Genomic DNA, 21,543 nt, shown 5'->3' with positions numbered 1-21,543 from the left:
TTTGCTCTGCAAAGCAGCCTTTTCAAGGGTTGGCTTGGGTGACAAAATGTCTTGTGTAGGCGTGGGTTTGTCTCCCTCTCGCTCTCTCTCCCTAAGATGTGTCCGGCATAGGCCAGGGTGCCACTCGAGGCCCAAACCAATTCTGGTTATCGCTTCTCGGCCTTTTGGCTAAGATCAAGTGTAGTATCTGTTCTTATCAGTTTAATATCTGATACGTCCCCTATCTGGGGACCATATATTAAATGGATTTTTAGAACAGGGAGATGGAAAAAGAGCTTGCTCTGTCCACTCCACGCATTGACCTGGTATTGCAGTACCTCCAGGAACGGTGCACCCCTTCTTAACCCAGTTTCCAAAAGCAGAACTCGATTCACCTGATTCATATTAGCCCGATTAGCGAATTGAAATGAATTTTTATCTAACACACTTTTTACTTGCTTTATTCATCCAAATAGTAAACTCATCACCACTCAACTTCACCAACTCTGCTATGTCCCGTGCAGTATCTTGTTGTCAGTCTAATCTAGATCATGTGTAATTGAATGGAATAGATCCCTTTTGGACAAAGTGGAGTCAGATGCTGCAGTGACCACAGGTGTGAGAGGATCTACAATTGGCATCTGGTGTTATCTCTCTGCTTCCACTCCAAATAAAGTTACCTGTTGTTACCTGAACGTCAAATACTAAGAATGGGCGGCCTATGAAAGAATTAGTACTTTCATTAAGTATACTAAACCGGCTAATTGGGAATAGACAAACTGTAAAAAGCCCTCTGAGAAAGCCCCTCTCTAACCTTTGTTAGTAAGCTTTTCTGTAGCCTGCCTGTTGATGTATTTTCGGTTTGAACAGTGCACAACATGAAGAGACGGAACACTGGCGGCTTGTCACAATGCCCCCCGATGACATCACAATAGCGCTGCTGCCTAGAAAACAAGCTGCGCAGAAGAAGTTGTTCTTTGGGTGGGAGGGTAGGCTAGTGGAAGGAGGGGGCAATCTCTTTTTTTCCCGGGTGGTAAGGGGATGACAGGAGAAGGGAAGCGGGTGGTGAGAAAGGTACAGAGGGCAGGGTTTGGGGGCTGGGAAGGAAAGGGAAAAGATTAGGGTTTGGGGATGATGAAAGGGCTTTCTACGGGTAAGGATGGCAAAGGGTGGCAGTGACGGAAAGTCAGGCAACCTGTCCTGTCCGTCTTTTTGTATCGTGAATTGGAAAGACTGCAAGGGGGAGGGGAGTTGCTTGCGCCCTAAAGGAGGAGTTATTCAGATTCATTGCAGTGGGCGGCGGCTGCAAAACGCACCATTCTTCTTGTTTTTGCTCTGCAAAGCAGCCTTTTCAAGGGTTGGCTTGGGTGACAAAATGTCTTGTGTAGGCGTGGGTTTGTCTCCCTCTCGCTCTCTCTCCCTAAGATGTGTCCGGCATAGGCCAGGGTGCCACTCGAGGCCCAAACCAATTCTGGTTATCGCTTCTCGGCCTTTTGGCTAAGATTAAGTGTAGTATCGTTCGAAAAGGTGGTTTAAGGCTCCGGCCACCTTAGTACAATGATGCAATGCACACTGGAAGGTTGCGCTTGTTAGTACTTTGGGAGGATAGTATATCCATCTAGAGGAAACCATGGCCCTACCAGGATCGAGGCTATTAGACTGAGTAAGTGTGGGGGTTATGGTGCAATGTGCCCCAGGAATGGACACCCTGGAGGGAGTCTGAACTTGCTAGTTTGGGACCCTGGTAAGCCTCAGACTCTGTCGCACGCCGCGCCTTGCCTATTCATACTTTCCAAGCATATTGCCCTATCCCGGCCTTCTGGCTAAGAGGGGAAATTTTTATAATCCCGGTCGGAGGTCCGGTCAGCTTTGGGCTGAGAAACCAACACCCGGTTGGAGGTCCGGGTCAGCTTTGGCTGAGAAACCAACACCCGGTTGGAGGTCCGGTTAGCCTTGGGCTGAGAAACCAACACCCGGTTGGAGGTCCGGTCAGCCTTGGGCTGAGAAACCAACACCCGGTTGGAGGTCCGGTCAGCCTTGGGCTGAGAAACCAACACCGGTTGACGGTCCGGGCAGTCTCGGCTGCGAAACCAACGACTAGTAGCTCCCTACTCCACTTGGGTAAGATGCCTCGGTGGACGCTGGGAGCAACAACAAGGCTCAACCAGGCTTCGGCTTGGGGGAGCACCGAAGATCCCTGACCCTCGCTGTGGCCTTCTGGCTCGGAGGGACGGGGTTGATTTTTGGGGATCCTCTTCTCACGGAGGGGTCCACACGAATCCTAGCCTTTGCACTGTTTTTGGTGTGACTTCGGTCATGCATTTTTGCGGTGCTTTGGAAAGCTTCATTAAATCAAAAATCTGTTCTTATCAGTTTAATATCTGATACGTCCCCTATCTGGGGACCATATATTAAATGGATTTTTAGAACAGGGAGATGGAAAAAGAGCTTGCTCTGTCCACTCCACGCATTGACCTGGTATTGCAGTACCTCCAGGAACGGTGCACCCCTTCTTAACCCAGTTTCCAAAAGCAGAACTCGATTCACCTGATTCATATTAGCCCGATTAGCGAATTGAAATGAATTTTTATCTAACACACTTTTTACTTGCTTTATTCATCCAAATAGCAAACTCATCACCACTCAACTTCACCAACTCTGCTATGTCCCGTGCAGTATCTTGTTGTCAGTCTAATCTAGATCATGTGTAATTGAATGGAATAGATCCCTTTTGGACAAAGTGGAGTCAGATGCTGCAGTGACCACAGGTGTGAGAGGATCTACAATTGGCATCTGGTGTTATCTCTCTGCTTCCACTCCAAATAAAGTTACCTGTTGTTACCTGAACGTCAAATACTAAGAATGGGCGGCCTATGAAAGAATTAGTACTTTCATTAAGTATACTAAACCGGCTAATTGGGAATAGACAAACTGTAAAAAGCCCTCTGAGAAAGCCCCTCTCTAACCTTTGTTAGTAAGCTTTTCTGTAGCCTGCCTGTTGATGTATTTTCGGTTTGAACAGTGCACAACATGAAGAGACGGAACACTGGCGGCTTGTCACAATGCCCCCCGATGACATCACAATAGCGCTGCTGCCTAGAAAACAAGCTGCGCAGAAGAAGTTGTTCTTTGGGTGGGAGGGTGGGCTAGTGGAAGGAGGGGGCAATCTCTTTTTTTCCCGGGTGGTAGGGGGATGACAGGAGAAGGGAAGCGGGTGGTGAGAAAGGTACAGAGGGCAGGGTTTGGGGGCTGGGAAGGAAAGGGAAAAGATTAGGGTTTGGGGATGATGAAAGGGCTTTCTACGGGTAAGGATGGCAAAGGGTGGCAGTGACGGAAAGTCAGGCAACCTGTCCTGTCCGTCTTTTTGTATCGTGAATTGGAAAGACTGCAAGGGGGAGGGGAGTTGCTTGCGCCCTAAAGGAGGAGTTATTCAGATTCATTGCAGTGGGCGGCGGCTGCAAAACGCACCATTCTTCTTGTTTTTGCTCTGCAAAGCAGCCTTTTCAAGGGTTGGCTTGGGTGACAAAATGTCTTGTGTAGGCGTGGGTTTGTCTCCCTCTCGCTCTCTCTCCCTAAGATGTGTCCGGCATAGGCCAGGGTGCCACTCGAGGCCTAAACCAATTCTGGTTATCGCTTCTCGGCCTTTTGGCTAAGATCAAGTGTAGTATCTGTTCTTATCAGTTTAATATCTGATACGTCCCCTATCTGGGGACCATATATTAAATGGATTTTTAGAACAGGGAGATGGAAAAAGAGCTTGCTCTGTCCACTCCACGCATTGACCTGGTATTGCAGTACCTCCAGGAACGGTGCACCCCTTCTTAACCCAGTTTCCAAAAGCAGAACTCGATTCACCTGATTCATATTAGCCCGATTAGCGAATTGAAATGAATTTTTATCTAACACACTTTTTACTTGCTTTATTCATCCAAATAGCAAACTCATCACCACTCAACTTCACCAACTCTGCTATGTCCCGTGCAGTATCTTGTTGTCAGTCTAATCTAGATCATGTGTAATTGAATGGAATAGATCCCTTTTGGACAAAGTGGAGTCAGATGCTGCAGTGACCACAGGTGTGAGAGGATCTACAATTGGCATCTGGTGTTATCTCTCTGCTTCCACTCCAAATAAAGTTACCTGTTGTTACCTGAACGTCAAATACTAAGAATGGGCGGCCTATGAAAGAATTAGTACTTTCATTAAGTATACTAAACCGGCTAATTGGGAATAGACAAACTGTAAAAATCCCTCTGAGAAAGCCCCTCTCTAACCTTTGTTAGTAAGCTTTTCTGTAGCCTGCCTGTTGATGTATTTTCGGTTTGAACAGTGCACAACATGAAGAGACGGAACACTGGCGGCTTGTCACAATGCCCCCCGATGACATCACAATAGCGCTGCTGCCTAGAAAACAAGCTGCGCAGAAGAAGTTGTTCTTTGGGTGGGAGGGTGGGCTAGTGGAAGGAGGGGGCAATCTCTTTTTTTCCCGGGTGGTAGGGGGATGACAGGAGAAGGGAAGCGGGTGGTGAGAAAGGTACAGAGGGCAGGGTTTGGGGGCTGGGAAGGAAAGGGAAAAGATTAGGGTTTGGGGATGATGAAAGGGCTTTCTACGGGTAAGGATGGCAAAGGGTGGCAGTGACGGAAAGTCAGGCAACCTGTCCTGTCCGTCTTTTTGTATCGTGAATTGGAAAGACTGCAAGGGGGAGGGGAGTTGCTTGCGCCCTAAAGGAGGAGTTATTCAGATTCATTGCAGTGGGCGGCGGCTGCAAAACGCACCATTCTTCTTGTTTTTGCTCTGCAAAGCAGCCTTTTCAAGGGTTGGCTTGGGTGACAAAATGTCTTGTGTAGGCGTGGGTTTGTCTCCCTCTCGCTCTCTCTCCCTAAGATGTGTCCGGCATAGGCCAGGGTGCCACTCGAGGCCCAAACCAATTCTGGTTATCGCTTCTCGGCCTTTTGGCTAAGATCAAGTGTAGTCCCTTCATTGGGTTTGCCTTGGTCTTGGCTGGGAGGGGCCCGGGCTTGCACGACCGCTGGCCTCGGGGATTGTTGCGCCTTTTGGTGCTTACGTCCCTTTGTGGCTGGTGGTTCCTGGGCTCGGGAGGCGATCACCCAGGCACTGCGCTTTTGTGTGGTGGCCTGCTGGCCTTCGGGGCTACCTTGATTCTGAAAATTGCGGATGAAATCTCATCTGTTCTTATCAGTTTAATATCTGATACGTCCCCTATCTGGGGACCATATATTAAATGGATTTTTAGAACAGGGAGATGGAAAAAGAGCTTGCTCTGTCCACTCCACGCATTGACCTGGTATTGCAGTACCTCCAGGAACGGTGCACCCCTTCTTAACCCAGTTTCCAAAAGCAGAACTCGATTCACCTGATTCATATTAGCCCGATTAGCGAATTGAAATGAATTTTTATCTAACACACTTTTTACTTGCTTTATTCATCCAAATAGCAAACTCATCACCACTCAACTTCACCAACTCTGCTATGTCCCGTGCAGTATCTTGTTGTCAGTCTAATCTAGATCATGTGTAATTGAATGGAATAGATCCCTTTTGGACAAAGTGGAGTCAGATGCTGCAGTGACCACAGGTGTGAGAGGATCTACAATTGGCATCTGGTGTTATCTCTCTGCTTCCACTCCAAATAAAGTTACCTGTTGTTACCTGAACGTCAAATACTAAGAATGGGCGGCCTATGAAAGAATTAGTACTTTCATTAAGTATACTAAACCGGCTAATTGGGAATAGACAAACTGTAAAAAGCCCTCTGAGAAAGCCCCTCTCTAACCTTTGTTAGTAAGCTTTTCTGTAGCCTGCCTGTTGATGTATTTTCGGTTTGAACAGTGCACAACATGAAGAGACGGAACACTGGCGGCTTGTCACAATGCCCCCCGATGACATCACAATAGCGCTGCTGCCTAGAAAACAAGCTGCGCAGAAGAAGTTGTTCTTTGGGTGGGAGGGTGGGCTAGTGGAAGGAGGGGGCAATCTCTTTTTTTCCCGGGTGGTAGGGGGATGACAGGAGAAGGGAAGCGGGTGGTGAGAAAGGTACAGAGGGCAGGGTTTGGGGGCTGGGAAGGAAAGGGAAAAGATTAGGGTTTGGGGATGATGAAAGGGCTTTCTACGGGTAAGGATGGCAAAGGGTGGCAGTGACGGAAAGTCAGGCAACCTGTCCTGTCCGTCTTTTTGTATCGTGAATTGGAAAGACTGCAAGGGGGAGGGGAGTTGCTTGCGCCCTAAAGGAGGAGTTATTCAGATTCATTGCAGTGGGCGGCGGCTGCAAAACGCACCATTCTTCTTGTTTTTGCTCTGCAAAGCAGCCTTTTCAAGGGTTGGCTTGGGTGACAAAATGTCTTGTGTAGGCGTGGGTTTGTCTCCCTCTCGCTCTCTCTCCCTAAGATGTGTCCGGCATAGGCCAGGGTGCCACTCGAGGCCCAAACCAATTCTGGTTATCGCTTCTCGGCCTTTTGGCTAAGATCAAGTGTAGGATCTGTTCTTATCAGTTTAATATCTGATACGTCCCCTATCTGGGGACCATATATTAAATGGATTTTTAGAACAGGGAGATGGAAAAAGAGCTTGCTCTGTCCACTCCACGCATTGACCTGGTATTGCAGTACCTCCAGGAACGGTGCACCCCTTCTTAACCCAGTTTCCAAAAGCAGAACTCGATTCACCTGATTCATATTAGCCCGATTAGCGAATTGAAATGAATTTTTATCTAACACACTTTTTACTTGCTTTATTCATCCAAATAGCAAACTCATCACCACTCAACTTCACCAACTCTGCTATGTCCCGTGCAGTATCTTGTTGTCAGTCTAATCTAGATCATGTGTAATTGAATGGAATAGATCCCTTTTGGACAAAGTGGAGTCAGATGCTGCAGTGACCACAGGTGTGAGAGGATCTACAATTGGCATCTGGTGTTATCTCTCTGCTTCCACTCCAAATAAAGTTACCTGTTGTTACCTGAACGTCAAATACTAAGAATGGGCGGCCTATGAAAGAATTAGTACTTTCATTAAGTATACTAAACCGGCTAATTGGGAATAGACAAACTGTAAAAAGCCCTCTGAGAAAGCCCCTCTCTAACCTTTGTTAGTAAGCTTTTCTGTAGCCTGCCTGTTGATGTATTTTCGGTTTGAACAGTGCACAACATGAAGAGACGGAACACTGGCGGCTTGTCACAATGCCCCCCGATGACATCACAATAGCGCTGCTGCCTAGAAAACAAGCTGCGCAGAAGAAGTTGTTCTTTGGGTGGGAGGGTGGGCTAGTGGAAGGAGGGGGCAATCTCTTTTTTTCCCGGGTGGTAGGGGGATGACAGGAGAAGGGAAGCGGGTGGTGAGAAAGGTACAGAGGGCAGGGTTTGGGGGCTGGGAAGGAAAGGGAAAAGATTAGGGTTTGGGGATGATGAAAGGGCTTTCTACGGGTAAGGATGGCAAAGGGTGGCAGTGACGGAAAGTCAGGCAACCTGTCCTGTCCGTCTTTTTGTATCGTGAATTGGAAAGACTGCAAGGGGGAGGGGAGTTGCTTGCGCCCTAAAGGAGGAGTTATTCAGATTCATTGCAGTGGGCGGCGGCTGCAAAACGCACCATTCTTCTTGTTTTTGCTCTGCAAAGCAGCCTTTTCAAGGGTTGGCTTGGGTGACAAAATGTCTTGTGTAGGCGTGGGTTTGTCTCCCTCTCGCTCTCTCTCCCTAAGATGTGTCCGGCATAGGCCAGGGTGCCACTCGAGGCCCAAACCAATTCTGGTTATCGCTTCTCGGCCTTTTGGCTAAGATCAAGTGTAGTATCTGTTCTTATCAGTTTAATATCTGATACGTCCCCTATCTGGGGACCATATATTAAATGGATTTTTAGAACAGGGAGATGGAAAAAGAGCTTGCTCTGTCCACTCCACGCATTGACCTGGTATTGCAGTACCTCCAGGAACGGTGCACCCCTTCTTAACCCAGTTTCCAAAAGCAGAACTCGATTCACCTGATTCATATTAGCCCGATTAGCGAATTGAAATGAATTTTTATCTAACACACTTTTTACTTGCTTTATTCATCCAAATAGCAAACTCATCACCACTCAACTTCACCAACTCTGCTATGTCCCGTGCAGTATCTTGTTGTCAGTCTAATCTAGATCATGTGTAATTGAATGGAATAGATCCCTTTTGGACAAAGTGGAGTCAGATGCTGCAGTGACCACAGGTGTGAGAGGATCTACAATTGGCATCTGGTGTTATCTCTCTGCTTCCACTCCAAATAAAGTTACCTGTTGTTACCTGAACGTCAAATACTAAGAATGGGCGGCCTATGAAAGAATTAGTACTTTCATTAAGTATACTAAACCGGCTAATTGGGAATAGACAAACTGTAAAAAGCCCTCTGAGAAAGCCCCTCTCTAACCTTTGTTAGTAAGCTTTTCTGTAGCCTGCCTGTTGATGTATTTTCGGTTTGAACAGTGCACAACATGAAGAGACGGAACACTGGCGGCTTGTCACAATGCCCCCCGATGACATCACAATAGCGCTGCTGCCTAGAAAACAAGCTGCGCAGAAGAAGTTGTTCTTTGGGTGGGAGGGTGGGCTAGTGGAAGGAGGGGGCAATCTCTTTTTTTCCCGGGTGGTAGGGGGATGACAGGAGAAGGGAAGCGGGTGGTGAGAAAGGTACAGAGGGCAGGGTTTGGGGGCTGGGAAGGAAAGGGAAAAGATTAGGGTTTGGGGATGATGAAAGGGCTTTCTACGGGTAAGGATGGCAAAGGGTGGCAGTGACGGAAAGTCAGGCAACCTGTCCTGTCCGTCTTTTTGTATCGTGAATTGGAAAGACTGCAAGGGGGAGGGGAGTTGCTTGCGCCCTAAAGGAGGAGTTATTCAGATTCATTGCAGTGGGCGGCGGCTGCAAAACGCACCATTCTTCTTGTTTTTGCTCTGCAAAGCAGCCTTTTCAAGGGTTGGCTTGGGTGACAAAATGTCTTGTGTAGGCGTGGGTTTGTCTCCCTCTCGCTCTCTCTCCCTAAGATGTGTCCGGCATAGGCCAGGGTGCCACTCGAGGCCCAAACCAATTCTGGTTATCGCTTCTCGGCCTTTTGGCTAAGATCAAGTGTAGTATCTGTTCTTATCAGTTTAATATCTGATACGTCCCCTATCTGGGGACCATATATTAAATGGATTTTTAGAACAGGGAGATGGAAAAAGAGCTTGCTCTGTCCACTCCACGCATTGACCTGGTATTGCAGTACCTCCAGGAACGGTGCACCCCTTCTTAACCCAGTTTCCAAAAGCAGAACTCGATTCACCTGATTCATATTAGCCCGATTAGCGAATTGAAATGAATTTTTATCTAACACACTTTTTACTTGCTTTATTCATCCAAATAGCAAACTCATCACCACTCAACTTCACCAACTCTGCTATGTCCCGTGCAGTATCTTGTTGTCAGTCTAATCTAGATCATGTGTAATTGAATGGAATAGATCCCTTTTGGACAAAGTGGAGTCAGATGCTGCAGTGACCACAGGTGTGAGAGGATCTACAATTGGCATCTGGTGTTATCTCTCTGCTTCCACTCCAAATAAAGTTACCTGTTGTTACCTGAACGTCAAATACTAAGAATGGGCGGCCTATGAAAGAATTAGTACTTTCATTAAGTATACTAAACCGGCTAATTGGGAATAGACAAACTGTAAAAAGCCCTCTGAGAAAGCCCCTCTCTAACCTTTGTTAGTAAGCTTTTCTGTAGCCTGCCTGTTGATGTATTTTCGGTTTGAACAGTGCACAACATGAAGAGACGGAACACTGGCGGCTTGTCACAATGCCCCCCGATGACATCACAATAGCGCTGCTGCCTAGAAAACAAGCTGCGCAGATGAAGTTGTTCTTTGGGTGGGAGGGTGGGCTAGTGGAAGGAGGGGGCAATCTCTTTTTTTCCCGGGTGGTAGGGGGATGACAGGAGAAGGGAAGCGGGTGGTGAGAAAGGTACAGAGGGCAGGGTTTGGGGGCTGGGAAGGAAAGGGAAAAGATTAGGGTTTGGGGATGATGAAAGGGCTTTCTACGGGTAAGGATGGCAAAGGGTGGCAGTGACGGAAAGTCAGGCAACCTGTCCTGTCCGTCTTTTTGTATCGTGAATTGGAAAGACTGCAAGGGGGAGGGGAGTTGCTTGCGCCCTAAAGGAGGAGTTATTCAGATTCATTGCAGTGGGCGGCGGCTGCAAAACGCACCATTCTTCTTGTTTTTGCTCTGCAAAGCAGCCTTTTCAAGGGTTGGCTTGGGTGACAAAATGTCTTGTGTAGGCGTGGGTTTGTCTCCCTCTCGCTCTCTCTCCCTAAGATGTGTCCGGCATAGGCCAGGGTGCCACTCGAGGCCCAAACCAATTCTGGTTATCGCTTCTCGGCCTTTTGGCTAAGATCAAGTGTAGTATCTGTTCTTATCAGTTTAATATCTGATACGTCCCCTATCTGGGGACCATATATTAAATGGATTTTTAGAACAGGGAGATGGAAAAAGAGCTTGCTCTGTCCACTCCACGCATTGACCTGGTATTGCAGTACCTCCAGGAACGGTGCACCCCTTCTTAACCCAGTTTCCAAAAGCAGAACTCGATTCACCTGATTCATATTAGCCCGATTAGCGAATTGAAATGAATTTTTATCTAACACACTTTTTACTTGCTTTATTCATCCAAATAGCAAACTCAACACCACTCAACTTCACCAACTCTGCTATGTCCCGTGCAGTATCTTGTTGTCAGTCTAATCTAGATCATGTGTAATTGAATGGAATAGATCCCTTTTGGACAAAGTGGAGTCAGATGCTGCAGTGACCACAGGTGTGAGAGGATCTACAATTGGCATCTGGTGTTATCTCTCTGCTTCCACTCCAAATAAAGTTACCTGTTGTTACCTGAACATCAAATACTAAGAATGGGCGGCCTATGAAAGAATTAGTACTTTCATTAAGTATACTAAACCGGCTAATTGGGAATAGACAAACTGTAAAAAGCCCTCTGAGAAAGCCCCTCTCTAACCTTTGTTAGTAAGCTTTTCTGTAGCCTGCCTGTTGATGTATTTTCGGTTTGAACAGTGCACAACATGAAGAGACGGAACACTGGCGGCTTGTCACAATGCCCCCCGATGACATCACAATAGCGCTGCTGCCTAGAAAACAAGCTGCGCAGAAGAAGTTGTTCTTTGGGTGGGAGGGTGGGCTAGTGGAAGGAGGGGGCAATCTCTTTTTTTCCCGGGTGGTAGGGGGATGACAGGAGAAGGGAAGCGGGTGGTGAGAAAGGTACAGAGGGCAGGGTTTGGGGGCTGGGAAGGAAAGGGAAAAGATTAGGGTTTGGGGATGATGAAAGGGCTTTCTACGGGTAAGGATGGCAAAGGGTGGCAGTGACGGAAAGTCAGGCAACCTGTCCTGTCCGTCTTTTTGTATCGTGAATTGGAAAGACTGCAAGGGGGAGGGGAGTTGCTTGCGCCCTAAAGGAGGAGTTATTCAGATTCATTGCAGTGGGCGGCGGCTGCAAAACGCACCATTCTTCTTGTTTTTGCTCTGCAAAGCAGCCTTTTCAAGGGTTGGCTTGGGTGACAAAATGTCTTGTGTAGGCGTGGGTTTGTCTCCCTCTCGCTCTCTCTCCCTAAGATGTGTCCGGCATAGGCCAGGGTGCCACTCGAGGCCCAAACCAATTCTGGTTATCGCTTCTCGGCCTTTTGGCTAAGATCAAGTGTAGTATCTGTTCTTATCAGTTTAATATCTGATACGTCCCCTATCTGGGGACCATATATTAAATGGATTTTTAGAACAGGGAGATGGAAAAAGAGCTTGCTCTGTCCACTCCACGCATTGACCTGGTATTGCAGTACCTCCAGGAACGGTGCACCCCTTCTTAACCCAGTTTCCAAAAGCAGAACTCGATTCACCTGATTCATATTAGCCCGATTAGCGAATTGAAATGAATTTTTATCTAACACACTTTTTACTTGCTTTATTCATCCAAATAGCAAACTCATCACCACTCAACTTCACCAACTCTGCTATGTCCCGTGCAGTATCTTGTTGTCAGTCTAATCTAGATCATGTGTAATTGAATGGAATAGATCCCTTTTGGACAAAGTGGAGTCAGATGCTGCAGTGACCACAGGTGTGAGAGGATCTACAATTGGCATCTGGTGTTATCTCTCTGCTTCCACTCCAAATAAAGTTACCTGTTGTTACCTGAACGTCAAATACTAAGAATGGGCGGCCTATGAAAGAATTAGTACTTTCATTAAGTATACTAAACCGGCTAATTGGGAATAGACAAACTGTAAAAAGCCCTCTGAGAAAGCCCCTCTCTAACCTTTGTTAGTAAGCTTTTCTGTAGTCTGCCTGTTGATGTATTTTCGGTTTGAACAGTGCACAACATGAAGACACGGAACACTGGCGGCTTGTCACAATGCCCCCCGATGACATCACAATAGCGCTGCTGCCTAGAAAACAAGCTGCGCAGAAGAAGTTGTTCTTTGGGTGGGAGGGTGGGCTAGTGGAAGGAGGGGGCAATCTCTTTTTTTCCCGGGTGGTAGGGGGATGACAGGAGAAGGGAAGCGGGTGGTGAGAAAGGTACAGAGGGCAGGGTTTGGGGGCTGGGAAGGAAAGGGAAAAGATTAGGGTTTGGGGATGATGAAAGGGCTTTCTACGGGTAAGGATGGCAAAGGGTGGCAGTGACGGAAAGTCAGGCAACCTGTCCTGTCCGTCTTTTTGTATCGTGAATTGGAAAGACTGCAAGGGGGAGGGGAGTTGCTTGCGCCCTAAAGGAGGAGTTATTCAGATTCATTGCAGTGGGCGGCGGCTGCAAAACGCACCATTCTTCTTGTTTTTGCTCTGCAAAGCAGCCTTTTCAAGGGTTGGCTTGGGTGACAAAATGTCTTGTGTAGGCGTGGGTTTGTCTCCCTCTCGCTCTCTCTCCCTAAGATGTGTCCGGCATAGGCCAGGGTGCCACTCGAGGCCCAAACCAATTCTGGTTATCGCTTCTCGGCCTTTTGGCTAAGATCAAGTGTAGTATCTGTTCTTATCAGTTTAATATCTGATACGTCCCCTATCTGGGGACCATATATTAAATGGATTTTTAGAACAGGGAGATGGAAAAAGAGCTTGCTCTGTCCACTCCACGCATTGACCTGGTATTGCAGTACCTCCAGGAACGGTGCACCCCTTCTTAACCCAGTTTCCAAAAGCAGAACTCGATTCACCTGATTCATATTAGCCCGATTAGCGAATTGAAATGAATTTTTATCTAACACACTTTTTACTTGCTTTATTCATCCAAATAGCAAACTCATCACCACTCAACTTCACCAACTCTGCTATGTCCCGTGCAGTATCTTGTTGTCAGTCTAATCTAGATCATGTGTAATTGAATGGAATAGATCCCTTTTGGACAAAGTGGAGTCAGATGCTGCAGTGACCACAGGTGTGAGAGGATCTACAATTGGCATCTGGTGTTATCTCTCTGCTTCCACTCCAAATAAAGTTACCTGTTGTTACCTGAACGTCAAATACTAAGAATGGGCGGCCTATGAAAGAATTAGTACTTTCATTAAGTATACTAAACCGGCTAATTGGGAATAGACAAACTGTAAAAAGCCCTCTGAGAAAGCCCCTCTCTAACCTTTGTTAGTAAGCTTTTCTGTAGCCTGCCTGTTGATGTATTTTCGGTTTGAACAGTGCACAACATGAAGAGACGGAACACTGGCGGCTTGTCCCAATGCCCCCCGATGACATCACAATAGCGCTGCTGCCTAGAAAACAAGCTGCGCAGAAGAAGTTGTTCTTTGGGTGGGAGGGTGGGCTAGTGGAAGGAGGGGGCAATCTCTTTTTTTCCCGGGTGGTAGGGGGATGACAGGAGAAGGGAAGCGGGTGGTGAGAAAGGTACAGAGGGCAGGGTTTGGGGGCTGGGAAGGAAAGGGAAAAGATTAGGGTTTGGGGATGATGAAAGGGCTTTCTACGGGTAAGGATGGCAAAGGGTGGCAGTGACGGAAAGTCAGGCAACCTGTCCTGTCCGTCTTTTTGTATCGTGAATTGGAAAGACTGCAAGGGGGAGGGGAGTTGCTTGCGCCCTAAAGGAGGAGTTATTCAGATTCATTGCAGTGGGCGGCGGCTGCAAAACGCACCATTCTTCTTGTTTTTGCTCTGCAAAGCAGCCTTTTCAAGGGTTGGCTTGGGTGACAAAATGTCTTGTGTAGGCGTGGGTTTGTCTCCCTCTCGCTCTCTCTCCCTAAGATGTGTCCGGCATAGGCCAGGGTGCCACTCGAGGCCCAAACCAATTCTGGTTATCGCTTCTCGGCCTTTTGGCTAAGATCAAGTGTAGTATCTGTTCTTATCAGTTTAATATCTGATACGTCCCCTATCTGGGGACCATATATTAAATGGATTTTTAGAACAGGGAGATGGAAAAAGAGCTTGCTCTGTCCACTCCACGCATTGACCTGGTATTGCAGTACCTCCAGGAACGGTGCACCCCTTCTTAACCCAGTTTCCAAAAGCAGAACTCGATTCACCTGATTCATATTAGCCCGATTAGCGAATTGAAATGAATTTTTATCTAACACACTTTTTACTTGCTTTATTCATCCAAATAGCAAACTCATCACCACTCAACTTCACCAACTCTGCTATGTCCCGTGCAGTATCTTGTTGTCAGTCTAATCTAGATCATGTGTAATTGAATGGAATAGATCCCTTTTGGACAAAGTGGAGTCAGATGCTGCAGTGACCACAGGTGTGAGAGGATCTACAATTGGCATCTGGTGTTATCTCTCTGCTTCCACTCCAAATAAAGTTACCTGTTGTTACCTGAACGTCAAATACTAAAGCTGGTGTCACACTAAACGACAGCGACAACGACGTCGCTGTTACGTCACCATTTTCGGTGACGTAACAGCGACCTTGTAAGTCGCTGTTATGATCGCTGCTTAGCTGTCAAACACAGCAGAAGCAGCGATCATAACGTCGCTGTGCTACATGTGCAGAGAGCAGGGAGCCGCGCTTAGCGCTGGCTCCTTGCTCTCCTGCAGCACACATCGGGTTAATTAACCCGATGTGTGCTGCAGCTACATGTCACAGTGCAGAGAGCAGGGAGCCGCGCGCACTGCTTAGCGCTGGCTCCTTGCTCTCCTTGCTACAGTATTCATCGGGTTAATTACCCGATGCATACTGCAGCCACATGTCACAGTTCAGGAGCCGGCACTGGCAGCAAGGGCGGCGGAGGCTGGTAACCAGCGTAAACATCGGGTAACCAGGGAAAGGTCTTCCCTTGGTTACCCGATGTTTACGCTGGTTACAGCTTACCGCAGCTGCCAGTGCCGGCTCCTGCTCGCTTCATTTCGTCGCTCTCTCGCTGTCACACACAGCGATGTGTGTGTCACAGCGGGAGAGTGACGACCAAAAAATGAAGCTGGACATTCAGCAACGACCGGCGACCTCACAGCAGGGGCCAGGTCGTTGCTGGATGTCACACACAGCGACAGCGACGGGACGTCGCTGCAACGTCACAGAAAATGGTGACGTAGCAGCGACGTCGTTGTCGTCGTCGTTATGTGTGACACCAGCTTAAGAATGGGCGGCCTATGAAAGAATTAGTACTTTCATTAAGTATACTAAACCGGCTAATTGGGAATAGACAAACTGTAAAAAGCCCTCTGAGAAAGCCCCTCTCTAACCTTTGTTAGTAAGCTTTTCTGTAGCCTGCCTGTTGATGTATTTTCGGTTTGAACAGTGCACAACATGAAGAGACGGAACACTGGCGGCTTGTCACAATGCCCCCCGATGACATCACAATAGCGCTGCTGCCTAGAAAACAAGCTGCGCAGAAGAAGTTGTTCTTTGGGTGGGAGGGTGGGCTAGTGGAAGGAGGGGGCAATCTCTTTTTTTCCCGGGTGGTAGGGGGATGACAGGAGAAGGGAAGCGGGTGGTGAGAAAGGTACAGAGGGCAGGGTTTGGGGGCTGGGAAGGAAAGGGAAAAGATTAGGGTTTGGGGATGATGAAAGGGCTTTCTACGGGTAAGGATGGCAAAGGGTGGCAGTGACGGAAAGTCAGGCAACCTGTCCTGTCCGTCTTTTTGTATCGTGAATTGGAAAGACTGCAAGGGGGAGGGGAGTTGCTTGCGCCCTAAAGGAGGAGTTATTCAGATTCATTGCAGTGGGCGGCGGCTGCAAAACGCACCATTCTTCTTGTTTTTGCTCTGCAAAGCAGCCTTTTCAAGGGTTGGCTTGGGTGACAAAATGTCTTGTGTAGGCGTGGGTTTGTCTCCCTCTCGCTCTCTCTCCCTAAGATGTGTCCGGCATAGGCCAGGGTGCCACTCGAGGCCCAAACCAATTCTGGTTATCGCTTCTCGGCCTTTTGGCTAAGATCAAGTGTAGTTTGGGAGGGTACTACCTTGGTTGGTGCTGAAAGGTGCCAGGGTATTGCACAACTGCTGGCCTTGGGGGAGTGTGCATCGTAGGATGTCATAGCCCTCTTGTGACGGACAGTTACCTGGGCAACGAGAGGCGGTCACTTTATTATTTTCAAACTCATCCTTCAAAAAAAAAAAAAAAAAAAAAAAAAAAAAATCTGTTCTTATCAGTTTAATATCTGATACGTCCCCTATCTGGGGACCATATATTAAATGGATTTTTAGAACAGGGAGATGGAAAAAGAGCTTGCTCTGTCCACTCCACGCATTGACCTGGTATTGCAGTACCTCCAGGAACGGTGCACCCCTTCTTAACCCAGTTTCCAAAAGCAGAACTCGATTCACCTGATTCATATTAGCCCGATTAGCGAATTGAAATGAATTTTTATCTAACACACTTTTTACTTGCTTTATTCATCCAAATAGCAAACTCATCACCACTCAACTTCACCAACTCTGCTATGTCCCGTGCAGTATCTTGTTGTCAGTCTAATCTAGATCATGTGTAATTGAATGGAATAGATCCCTTTTGGACAAAGTGGAGTCAGATGCTGCAGTGACCACAGGTGTGAGAGGATCTACAATTGGCATCTGGTGTTATCTCTCTGCTTCCACTCCAAATAAAGTTACCTGTTGTTACCTGAACGTCAAATACTAAGAATGGGCGGCCTATGAAAGAATTAGTACTTTCATTAAGTATACTAAACCGGCTAATTGGGAATAGACAAACTGTAAAAAGCCCTCTGAGAAAGCCCCTCTCTAACCTTTGTTAGTAAGCTTTTCTGTAGCCTGCCTGTTGATGTATTTTCGGTTTGAACAGTGCACAACATGAAGAGACGGAACACTGGCGGCTTGTCACAATGCCCCCCGATGACATCACAATAGCGCTGCTGCCTAGAAAACAAGCTGCGCAGAAGAAGTTGTTCTTTGGGTGGGAGGGTGGGCTAGTGGAAGGAGGGGGCAATCTCTTTTTTTCCCGGGTGGTAGGGGGATGACAGGAGAAGGGAAGCGGGTGGTGAGAAAGGTACAGAGGGCAGGGTTTGGGGGCTGGGAAGGAAAGGGAAAAGATTAGGGTTTGGGGATGATGAAAGGGCTTTCTACGGGTAAGGATGGCAAAGGGTGGCAGTGACGGAAAGTCAGGCAACCTGTCCTGTCCGTCTTTTTGTATCGTGAATTGGAAAGACTGCAAGGGGGAGGGGAGTTGCTTGCGCCCTAAAGGAGGAGTTATTCAGATTCATTGCAGTGGGCGGCGGCTGCAAAACGCACCATTCTTCTTGTTTTTGCTCTGCAAAGCAGCCTTTTCAAGGGTTGGCTTGGGTGACAAAATGTCTTGTGTAGGCGTGGGTTTGTCTCCCTCTCGCTCTCTCTCCCTAAGATGTGTCCGGCATAGGCCAGGGTGCCACTCGAGGCCCAAACCAATTCTGGTTATCGCTTCTCGGCCTTTTGGCTAAGATCAAGTGTAGTATCTGTTCTTATCAGTTTAATATCTGATACGTCCCCTATCTGGGGACCATATATTAAATGGATTTTTAGAACAGGGAGATGGAAAAAGAGCTTGCTCTGTCCACTCCACGCATTGACCTGGTATTGCAGTACCTCCAGGAACGGTGCACCCCTTCTTAACCCAGTTTCCAAAAGCAGAACTCGATTCACCTGATTCATATTAGCCCGATTAGCGAATTGAAATGAATTTTTATCTAACACACTTTTTACTTGCTTTATTCATCCAAATAGCAAACTCATCACCACTCAACTTCACCAACTCTGCTATGTCCCGTGCAGTATCTTGTTGTCAGTCTAATCTAGATCATGTGTAATTGAATGGAATAGATCCCTTTTGGACAAAGTGGAGTCAGATGCTGCAGTGACCACAGGTGTGAGAGGATCTACAATTGGCATCTGGTGTTATCTCTCTGCTTCCACTCCAAATAAAGTTACCTGTTGTTACCTGAACGTCAAATACTAAGAATGGGCGGCCTATGAAAGAATTAGTACTTTCATTAAGTATACTAAACCGGCTAATTGGGAATAGACAAACTGTAAAAAGCCCTCTGAGAAAGCCCCTCTCTAACCTTTGTTAGTAAGCTTTTCTGTAGCCTGCCTGTTGATGTATTTTCGGTTTGAACAGTGCACAACATGAAGAGACGGAACACTGGCGGCTTGTCACAATGCCCCCCGATGACATCACAATAGCGCTGCTGCCTAGAAAACAAGCTGCGCAGAAGAAGTTGTTCTTTGGGTGGGAGGGTGGGCTAGTGGAAGGAGGGGGCAATCTCTTTTTTTCCCGGGTGGTAGGGGGATGACAGGAGAAGGGAAGCGGGTGGTGAGAAAGGTACAGAGGGCAGGGTTTGGGGGCTGGGAAGGAAAGGGAAAAGATTAGGGTTTGGGGATGATGAAAGGGCTTTCTACGGGTAAGGATGGCAAAGGGTGGCAGTGACGGAAAGTCAGGCAACCTGTCCTGTCCGTCTTTTTGTATCGTGAATTGGAAAGACTGCAAGGGGGAGGGGAGTTGCTTGCGCCCTAAAGGAGGAGTTATTCAGATTCATTGCAGTGGGCGGCGGCTGCAAAACGCACCATTCTTCTTGTTTTTGCTCTGCAAAGCAGCCTTTTCAAGGGTTGGCTTGGGTGACAAAATGTCTTGTGTAGGCGTGGGTTTGTCTCCCTCTCGCTCTCTCTCCCTAAGATGTGTCCGGCATAGGCCAGGGTGCCACTCGAGGCCCAAACCAATTCTGGTTATCGCTTCTCGGCCTTTTGGCTAAGATCAAGTGTAGTATCTGTTCTTATCAGTTTAATATCTGATACGTCCCCTATCTGGGGACCATATATTAAATGGATTTTTAGAACAGGGAGATGGAAAAAGAGCTTGCTCTGTCCACTCCACGCATTGACCTGGTATTGCAGTACCTCCAGGAACGGTGCACCCCTTCTTAACCCAGTTTCCAAAAGCAGAACTCGATTCACCTGATTCATATTAGCCCGATTAGCGAATTGAAATGAATTTTTATCTAACACACTTTTTACTTGCTTTATTCATCCAAATAGCAAACTCATCACCACTCAACTTCACCAACTCTGCTATGTCCCGTGCAGTATCTTGTTGTCAGTCTAATCTAGATCATGTGTAATTGAATGGAATAGATCCCTTTTGGACAAAGTGGAGTCAGATGCTGCAGTGACCACAGGTGTGAGAGGATCTACAATTGGCATCTGGTGTTATCTCTCTGCTTCCACTCCAAATAAAGTTACCTGTTGTTACCTGAACGTCAAATACTAAGAATGGGCGGCCTATGAAAGAATTAGTACTTTCATTAAGTATACTAAACCGGCTAATTGGGAATAGACAAACTGTAAAAAGCCCTCTGAGAAAGCCCCTCTCTAACCTTTGTTAGTAAGCTTTTCTGTAGCCTGCCTGTTGATGTATTTTCGGTTTGAACAGTGCACAACATGAAGAGACGGAACACTGGCGGCTTGTCACAATGCCCCCCGATGACATCACAATAGCGCTGCTGCCTAGAAAACAAGCTGCGCAGAAGAAGTTGTTCTTTGGGTGGGAGGGTGGGCTAGTGGAAGGAGGGGGCAATCTCTTTTTTTCCCGGGTGGTAGGGGGATGACAGGAGAAGGGAAGCGGGTGGTGAGAAAGGTACAGAGGGCAGGGTTTGGGGGCTGGGAAGGAAAGGGAAAAGATTAGGGTTTGGGGATGATGAAAGGGCTTTCTACGGGTAAGGATGGCAAAGGGTGGCAGTGACGGAAAGTCAGGCAACCTGTCCTGTCCGTCTTTTTGTATCGTGAATTGGAAAGACTGCAAGGGGGAGGGGAGTTGCTTGCGCCCTAAAGGAGGAGTTATTCAGATTCATTGCAGTGGGCGGCGGCTGCAAAACGCACCATTCTTCTTGTTTTTGCTCTGCAAAGCAGCCTTTTCAAGGGTTGGCTTGGGTGACAAAATGTCTTGTGTAGGCGTGGGTTTGTCTCCCTCTCGCTCTCTCTCCCTAAGATGTGTCCGGCATAGGCCAGGGTGCCACTCGAGGCCCAAACCAATTCTGGTTATCGCTTCTCGGCCTTTTGGCTAAGATCAAGTGTAGTATCTGTTCTTATCAGTTTAATATCTGATACGTCCCCTATCTGGGGACCATATATTAAATGGATTTTTAGAACAGGGAGATGGAAAAAGAGCTTGCTCTGTCCACTCCACGCATTGACCTGGTATTGCAGTACCTCCAGGAACGGTGCACCCCTTCTTAACCCAGTTTCCAAAAGCAGAACTCGATTCACCTGATTCATATTAGCCCGATTAGCGAATTGAAATGAATTTTTATCTAACACACTTTTTACTTGCTTTATTCATCCAAATAGCAAACTCATCACCACTCAACTTCACCAACTCTGCTATGTCCCGTGCAGTATCTTGTTGTCAGTCTAATCTAGATCATGTGTAATTGAATGGAATAGATCCCTTTTGGACAAAGTGGAGTCAGATGCTGCAGTGACCACAGGTGTGAGAGGATCTACAATTGGCATCTGGTGTTATCTCTCTGCTTCCACTCCAAATAAAGTTACCTGTTGTTACCTGAACGTCAAATACTAAGAATGGGCGGCCTATGAAAGAATTAGTACTTTCATTAAGTATACTAAACCGGCTAATTGGGAATAGACAAACTGTAAAAAGCCCTCTGAGAAAGCCCCTCTCTAACCTTTGTTAGTAAGCTTTTCTGTAGCCTGCCTGTTGATGTATTTTCGGTTTGAACAGTGCACAACATGAAGAGACGGAACACTGGCGGCTTGTCACAATGCCCCCCGATGACATCACAATAGCGCTGCTGCCTAGAAAACAAGCTGCGCAGAAGAAGTTGTTCTTTGGGTGGGAGGGTGGGCTAGTGGAAGGAGGGGGCAATCTCTTTTTTTCCCGGGTGGTAGGGGGATGACAGGAGAAGGGAAGCGGGTGGTGAGAAAGGTACAGAGGGCAGGGTTTGGGGGCTGGGAAGGAAAGGGAAAAGATTAGGGTTTGGGGATGATGAAAGGGCTTTCTACGGGTAAGGATGGCAAAGGGTGGCAGTGACGGAAAGTCAGGCAACCTGTCCTGTCCGTCTTTTTGTATCGTGAATTGGAAAGACTGCAAGGGGGAGGGGAGTTGCTTGCGCCCT

The 21,543-nt window shown here is 47.4% G+C and overlaps 14 non-coding genes and 1 pseudogene across 14 annotated transcripts; all 15 read left to right on the top strand.

Annotated features, from left to right (window-relative positions):
* The first annotated feature begins 148 nt into the window (after positions 1-148).
* Positions 149-339, top strand: LOC142261770 (U2 spliceosomal RNA). The gene has a single exon (XR_012729313.1). It is a non-coding gene; the product is annotated as a U2 spliceosomal RNA (small nuclear RNA).
* Positions 340-2,295: 1,956 nt separating this feature from the next.
* Positions 2,296-2,491, top strand: LOC142261836 (U2 spliceosomal RNA). The gene has a single exon (XR_012729372.1). It is a non-coding gene; the product is annotated as a U2 spliceosomal RNA (small nuclear RNA).
* Positions 2,492-3,608: 1,117 nt separating this feature from the next.
* LOC142261769 (U2 spliceosomal RNA) lies at positions 3,609-3,799 on the top strand. Its single transcript, XR_012729312.1, has one exon. It is a non-coding gene; the product is annotated as a U2 spliceosomal RNA (small nuclear RNA).
* Positions 3,800-5,135: 1,336 nt separating this feature from the next.
* On the top strand, positions 5,136-5,319 carry LOC142261846 (U2 spliceosomal RNA). The gene has a single exon (XR_012729381.1). It is a non-coding gene; the product is annotated as a U2 spliceosomal RNA (small nuclear RNA).
* A 1,117-nt stretch (positions 5,320-6,436) lies between these two features.
* On the top strand, positions 6,437-6,627 carry LOC142261821 (U2 spliceosomal RNA). Its single transcript, XR_012729359.1, has one exon. It is a non-coding gene; the product is annotated as a U2 spliceosomal RNA (small nuclear RNA).
* Positions 6,628-7,744: 1,117 nt separating this feature from the next.
* Positions 7,745-7,935, top strand: LOC142261767 (U2 spliceosomal RNA). Its single transcript, XR_012729310.1, has one exon. It is a non-coding gene; the product is annotated as a U2 spliceosomal RNA (small nuclear RNA).
* A 1,117-nt stretch (positions 7,936-9,052) lies between these two features.
* Positions 9,053-9,243, top strand: LOC142261766 (U2 spliceosomal RNA). The gene has a single exon (XR_012729309.1). It is a non-coding gene; the product is annotated as a U2 spliceosomal RNA (small nuclear RNA).
* A 1,117-nt stretch (positions 9,244-10,360) lies between these two features.
* On the top strand, positions 10,361-10,551 carry LOC142261765 (U2 spliceosomal RNA). Its single transcript, XR_012729308.1, has one exon. It is a non-coding gene; the product is annotated as a U2 spliceosomal RNA (small nuclear RNA).
* A 1,117-nt stretch (positions 10,552-11,668) lies between these two features.
* On the top strand, positions 11,669-11,859 carry LOC142261764 (U2 spliceosomal RNA). Its single transcript, XR_012729307.1, has one exon. It is a non-coding gene; the product is annotated as a U2 spliceosomal RNA (small nuclear RNA).
* Positions 11,860-12,976: 1,117 nt separating this feature from the next.
* On the top strand, positions 12,977-13,167 carry LOC142261762 (U2 spliceosomal RNA). Its single transcript, XR_012729306.1, has one exon. It is a non-coding gene; the product is annotated as a U2 spliceosomal RNA (small nuclear RNA).
* Positions 13,168-14,284: 1,117 nt separating this feature from the next.
* On the top strand, positions 14,285-14,475 carry LOC142261761 (U2 spliceosomal RNA). The gene has a single exon (XR_012729305.1). It is a non-coding gene; the product is annotated as a U2 spliceosomal RNA (small nuclear RNA).
* A 2,035-nt stretch (positions 14,476-16,510) lies between these two features.
* On the top strand, positions 16,511-16,715 carry LOC142261850 (U2 spliceosomal RNA; annotated as a pseudogene).
* A 1,117-nt stretch (positions 16,716-17,832) lies between these two features.
* LOC142261760 (U2 spliceosomal RNA) lies at positions 17,833-18,023 on the top strand. Its single transcript, XR_012729304.1, has one exon. It is a non-coding gene; the product is annotated as a U2 spliceosomal RNA (small nuclear RNA).
* Positions 18,024-19,140: 1,117 nt separating this feature from the next.
* LOC142261759 (U2 spliceosomal RNA) lies at positions 19,141-19,331 on the top strand. The gene has a single exon (XR_012729303.1). It is a non-coding gene; the product is annotated as a U2 spliceosomal RNA (small nuclear RNA).
* A 1,117-nt stretch (positions 19,332-20,448) lies between these two features.
* On the top strand, positions 20,449-20,639 carry LOC142261758 (U2 spliceosomal RNA). The gene has a single exon (XR_012729302.1). It is a non-coding gene; the product is annotated as a U2 spliceosomal RNA (small nuclear RNA).
* Positions 20,640-21,543: the final 904 nt, after the last annotated feature.

The sequence above is a fragment of the Anomaloglossus baeobatrachus genome, unplaced genomic scaffold (genome assembly GCF_048569485.1).
Source record: "Anomaloglossus baeobatrachus isolate aAnoBae1 unplaced genomic scaffold, aAnoBae1.hap1 Scaffold_2391, whole genome shotgun sequence".
In the NCBI taxonomy this organism is placed as follows: domain Eukaryota; kingdom Metazoa; phylum Chordata; class Amphibia; order Anura; family Aromobatidae; genus Anomaloglossus; species Anomaloglossus baeobatrachus.
The sequence above is the reverse complement of the archived record's forward strand: the minus strand, read 5'-3'. Positions and strand labels throughout refer to the sequence as shown.